Source organism: Perca fluviatilis, chromosome 18, assembly GCF_010015445.1.
Source record: "Perca fluviatilis chromosome 18, GENO_Pfluv_1.0, whole genome shotgun sequence".
In the NCBI taxonomy this organism is placed as follows: domain Eukaryota; kingdom Metazoa; phylum Chordata; class Actinopteri; order Perciformes; family Percidae; genus Perca; species Perca fluviatilis.
The window spans coordinates 34,796,791-34,802,875 of record NC_053129.1 but is presented as its reverse complement, the minus strand read 5'-3'; positions in this window follow the sequence as shown (position 1 = coordinate 34,802,875).

Sequence of the window (6,085 nt, the reverse complement as noted above, 5' to 3'; positions counted from 1 at the left end):
TTGTGGCTATTATGCAGAAGCAGAACAAAATTACAGCGGCACTTGTTCACCAGCAGCGTGTTGTCTTTTCCAACAAGAGACATGCCCATATTTGAAGGAGATCCATTTCAATATAAGGCTTTCATAAAGGCATTTGAGCAAGGAGTGGAGGATAAAGCTAGTGGAGCTGACTGCTTGAACTACTTGGAATAAGAGGACAGCCAAAGGAATTGGTTCTTAGCTGTCAACACATTGCTCCTGAACATGGTTATATTGTGGCAAAGGGTCTTCTTAAAGAGCATTTTGGGAACGAGTACAAGATTGCTACTGCACATATAGATAAAAAGCTTTTTTTATTTTCAACAATCAAGTCCGTGGATGTCAAAGTCCTCCAAACTTATGCATTATTCCTGCGTGGATGTTGTAATGTGATGGACAGTGTTGGGAGTAACGTGTTACAAAAGTAACACAATTACAGTAATGTATTCCTTTTTGCTGTAACGCTGTAATATAAACGCATTACTAATTCAATTTCGGTAATATTATACTCATTACAATCTCAGTAACGCAAGTTACAGCGCATTTTAATGCAACATTTAGTGGTGTATTGTTTTGTTTTTTTAATTCACCAACACATGTTAGGCTTCCTGTATGGACTCACCACTGTACAGTACTGCACTATCTCTGTGTAATGCCTTGACATTTGAGAATTATAAATTAAGCCTTGGGATAAAACTGTATTATCAAATTTTAAATGGTCACACTGTAGCTGCTCTGTCTACGTTGGTTCCAAAACCTAGATCAAGGTCCGAGCGTATTACGAGATCTGCAACAAATGGACTTTTGCCTTTACCGGCTTTTTAGAAACTGTTATGGACAGAGATCTTTTTTCTATGTGCTCACTAAAGTCTGGAATGACATTCCACAGCACATCAGAACTTTAACGTCAATAACATCATTTAAATTAACATTTGCTCGCTATTTAATGGAGAGGTTTACCTGCGACCATTAAGTCAGCTTTATGGCTTTGCCCTGTTGCTCATTCTCCTGGTCTGTGTGTTTGTGACTGTTTTTGTCTAGGAGTTTTTGTTGTGTATGTGGTGTTTATGTTCTGCAGAGCAGGAACCTGCTGAAAATCAGTTTTACACTGAGTCAGGCCCGATTGTCTTTAATCTTTTCCTGTTTAATAAATAAAAAATGAAATGAAAATGAAATGACACATTTCTTAACAGGAAAAAATAAAAGTTATTTCCTGTTGCTGTATTCAATGGTTGAGATGACTGCAGAGACAAATACATTTGCAAGATGGACATTATTTTCAGGAGTTATTATGCTGCGTTGAAGTGAGCTGTCCTGTTTCTGTTCCCGTGGTCAGAGCCAACCAGAGACGGTACGGACAACATGTTCCATAGGTGACGGTACGGTATGTGTATCACCGGCAATTTCCACTGGATGCGGAACGTCTGAACGTCTGCGGAACGTCTCCGGAACGTCGACGGAGTCATTAGGTTTCCATTAAAGTCAATCTGTGTATTTCCACAGACTGCGGATCGTCTGCGTCCCGACTCCGTCCCAGTTCTGTCAGTCCGCAGCAGATACGCAGAGCTTCTATTTTTGACGGACGCCGGAGAGCTCCGCAGCCACTCAGCACACGGCAGATAGTGCGGGACAGGAAGTCAATAAATAAATACTAAACAAAATAAATATCCGGTTAATTTTCAAAATAAAATACACCGTGCTCACGGCGCATCATATTTCCCTACACCTTGAAAACACAGCACAGAGCTGTTTCCCCTCTACTCCTCTGGATGGAAACAAACTGTTGTTGGATTTGTGGTTCTATTCTACCTGAATTCGCGAGAACTTGTGGGTCCTCGTGACTACAGCTGTCAGTCATGGCCGCAGCCGTTCTGCAACAAATCCAGACCCGGTGGGTATTGACGGACGGCGGAGCACGCATCCGGCACGCAGCGGAGCCGGTCCGCAGCCGTTACGCATCTAGTGGAAATCCCCGGTCACTTTGTCTGCAAAGATGATGCAACAGGAGAAGGTGTGGATGGTACAATGCTGTGCCACCAGATATCTCGGCCCAGTGGAAACAGTGGTTGGATATTAAATCGCTGATTTAATTTAAAGTGGACTTCGGAGTACCCATACAAAGACAGTTACTTCACTGTGCTGATGCCAGTAACAATGGTTTTGGGACTGTATCTTACGTCAGGCGGTAGAACTGTAGAAATAAGGTTAATGTGGCTTTCCTGTTGCGTAAGGCCAGAGTCACACCGTTAAAGTCCATAACTATTCCACGATTGGAATTGACAGCTGCTAGAGTGGATGTGATGCTAAAGTCAGAGCTTCAACTTCAGTTGGATGAATCTGTGTTTTTGACGGACTTTACTTCAGTACTAAAGTATATTAATAACGAGGACAAACGATTCCAAACAATCTGGAACCTCTCACAGCAAATCATCTCCTGCTACCAAAGGGAAAACCAGCTTTGCCACATGGACTCTTTGAACCTTCTGATATGTACGTAAAACGGTGATGGAAACAGGTTCAATATCTCGCAAATTTGTTTTGGAGGAGATGGATCAGGGAGTATCTTCTGTTGCTTCAGGAAAGACCGAAGTGGAGCCAAAGGAAGAGGAGCCTAGTTGCGGGAGATCATGTGTGTGGGAGTCATCATGGATTCCACAGCTTCATGTGGATCTTGGCCTCTTGGCAAAGTGCTGGAAGTTTGTCCTGACGAAAGGGGCCTGGTACGTTCTGTCAAGCTACAGACAAAAATCAACATTATTGAGAGAGCTATAACTAAACTGTGCTTAATCAAAGAAGGGTAGATTGATTTATGGTGATTTATATATGTATGGGTTTTTAAATGTTTTTCACATGTGGCTCTTCTATTGTTTGTTTTGAATTGTAATGTCTGCCTGCCATTTACAATTAGGGGCTGGTACGTAAGAGCCAATTAGTGCCCTTGGTATAAATAGGAACCAATCTTTGGTTCCTCAGGTGCAACCTGGAAGCACATAAAAAATGTTACCACACACACACACACACACACACACACACACACACACACACACACACACACACACACACACACACACACACAGGTATACACACAAGCAGTGATTTGTCTGGAAACCCAACTAAAATCTCATGGAAATTAATGGAACCAATGGTTTTAACTGCAAATATGACTTTCATTGATCAAAAAGGTAAGAAGTGCGTCAATTACTTTACCCGTGGAAGAGCACCTCAGGGGCTTAAAGCTTGGGCTTAGCCTCTACAGATTCTGTCTGGGTAACACAATGATGATGGCAGTGTGACAGGATGAGGTTTGCCCCTCCCTCTTACCTGTGCACGGCAGTGCACACCAGCACACCTGGGGCTCATCCCGTTTGATTAGGAGCAGGTGGGGGCTCTATTTAAGCCTGTGTGTAGACTCGTACTTTTTTTAGTCTTCTCCTGTTGGGTGTGGAGACGTGTCTGGTGTGTGCCACTGCCAGGGTCTAAGGCCGCGTGTCCTGTAAATCGCTGGGCCTCATGCATGCTGCTGTGGGGATATTGTGGTGCCACAGGTAATTAAAAGGTTCAGTACACCCCGGTGCGTTCTCCTCCCACTTCTGCTGTTCTGGATTCTGGTAAAAACATTCTGGATATAGCCTATGAGTGCTGGATGCAGATGAATTCTGGACTGATTGGTGTTGGAGCGGATATAGCTCTCCTGGAGTGAGCGGCTAAGGTTTGTAAAACTCAGATAACTGTATAAATTAGGGATGCACCGAACCCAGATTTTTGGGGTTCTGCCGAATACCGAACCCACTGGTTAAGATTCTGCCGAACCCCGAACCAAACCCTACTCCCATTCTTAACACAGTAAACACATTAATGAAGTAAACAACGTCCACAGCAGTGCATTTTTCAATGTATTTTAACTGTAAAAAATAAAAAAGAATAGGCAACATTATGCCTGGCACACAAGTGGGAAAAACTATTTTTGACAAGGCCTATGTTTACCCTATCTCAAGATCCAACCGATATCCAAAATATTAGCCTTTTAGATTTATAATCCCATAAAGTAGGCAACCCCCACGCTCTTTTCACATCGTAGGAAAGTACATCGCTATCGCCAGATGAGTGACAATTTTGTTTTGCAAACTTTCGCTAACCAGTGTATGATGAAGGCATGTTCAAGAGCGAGGCGTTTCTGGAGCCTATATTTTTTTTTTTTAAATCTTTGGCAGATATAACCACTGAACCCACTCGTGGCATTCATTGTACAATGGAAATCAAATCTTCTTCAGAAAGTTCTTCCCAACTCTGTTGCAGAAGTTCCCATAAATGTGTGGCACTTGTAGGTTGCTTTGCTTTCACTTTTCTGTACAGTTCATCGAAAAACCAGCTCAATGGGGTTTAAGTCTGGGGACTGTGCTGGCCCCTCCATGTTTTTAAGCTTACCATCTTGTTCTTTTTTGCTAAGGTAGTTCTGGCATAGGTTGGACTTATATTTTGGGTCATTATCTTGCTGTAGGATGAACCCCTGACCAACTAGGCGCATACCAGAGGGTACTGCATGACGCTGCAAAATGCTGTGGTAGCCGTTTTGGTTCAGGTTGTCTTTCACTCTGTACAAATCACCGACCCTGGATCCAGCAAAACAGCCCCAGACCATCACGCTTCCTCCTCCATGTTTGACAGTTGATGTCACACACTGAGGAACCATCCTTTCGCCTACTCGATGGCGTACAAAAATCCTGCGTGATGAACTGAAGATTTCAATTTTGATTCATCAGTCCATAGCACCTTCTTCCAGTCTTCAGTAGTCCATTGACGTTGTTTCTTGGCCCAGGCGAGCCTCATTTTCTTATTCTGACGTCTTAGCAATGGCTTTCTTGCTGCAACTCGACCTATCAAACCTGCAGCTCCAAGTCTTCTCTTTACAGTTGAAACTGAGACTTGCTTATTACGACCACTATTAAGCTGTGCTTGAAGCTGTTGCAATCAGAGCAAAGGGTGGCTACTTTGAGGAATCTAAAATATAAGACATGTTTTCAGTTATTTCACACTTTTTTAAGTACATAATTCCATATGTGTTCATTCATAGTTTTGATGCCTTCAGTGAGAATCTACAATGTATAGTCATGAAAATAAAGAACTCATTGAATGAGAAGGTGTGTCCAAACTTTTGGCCTGTACTGTATAAATAAAGATACAGAAACTAAATATAAAAGATATAAAATATAAATGAACTGATAATATTAGGAAATGTAAGAAAGTATTACAATACTATATTTGAAATGAACAAAAACAACGAAGGGTGCATGTAATATATTAAATAAAATTAATACAAATAGAACAACTAACACTAGCTACACTGATAATTTCACTGACAAAGGTATGACAATCACTTATGTGAATGAGGTTGTTGAGGTGTTTAATAATTTCTTCGTTAGGGTGTGACCCAAACTAGCAAGAGAAATGAATTTTCCAGAAGAGAGAGGTGTTAAACAATACTACGGAGAAAGTAATCCAAGTACAATTTTTGAGAGATGTTGACAGATATGAAATCAATGATATTGTTAACAAGTTAAAGAATAAAATAATCTATGGATTGGAATGGTATAGACATGACTCGTATTAAAGGTGCCCTGCCACACAAAAACGTTTTTACTTGTATTTTTTGAAATGTGTTAGGTACATATGTTTGTTATGTTGTGAATGTGAAAATGAACTGCTACCTCCTCTGTCAGCTCTAGCCACTGAAAAGAAATAAGCGGAGAAATCAGGCCAATTACAAAAGCTGGTCTGAAGTGGTGTTGCCTGAGCTCATTACTATTCATGAGCTTCCCCAGTTGCGCTGGGTAAAGGATGCTGATAGCCAGGCTCTCATTGGCTAGCTGTTAGCCAATCAGAGTCAAGCAGCTTAGCTCGTGGAATATTAATGAGCACAAATCAAGCTGTGTCTTCCTGCAGGCTTTCTATACCACGCTAGAATGGCTTGAAACAAGGTAACCAAGGCATTTGTTCTACAAAAAATGTTAGAGTTCATGGTAGAGCTTCAGAAATTACCACAAAGTAATGAAATATGTGTGGCAGGGCA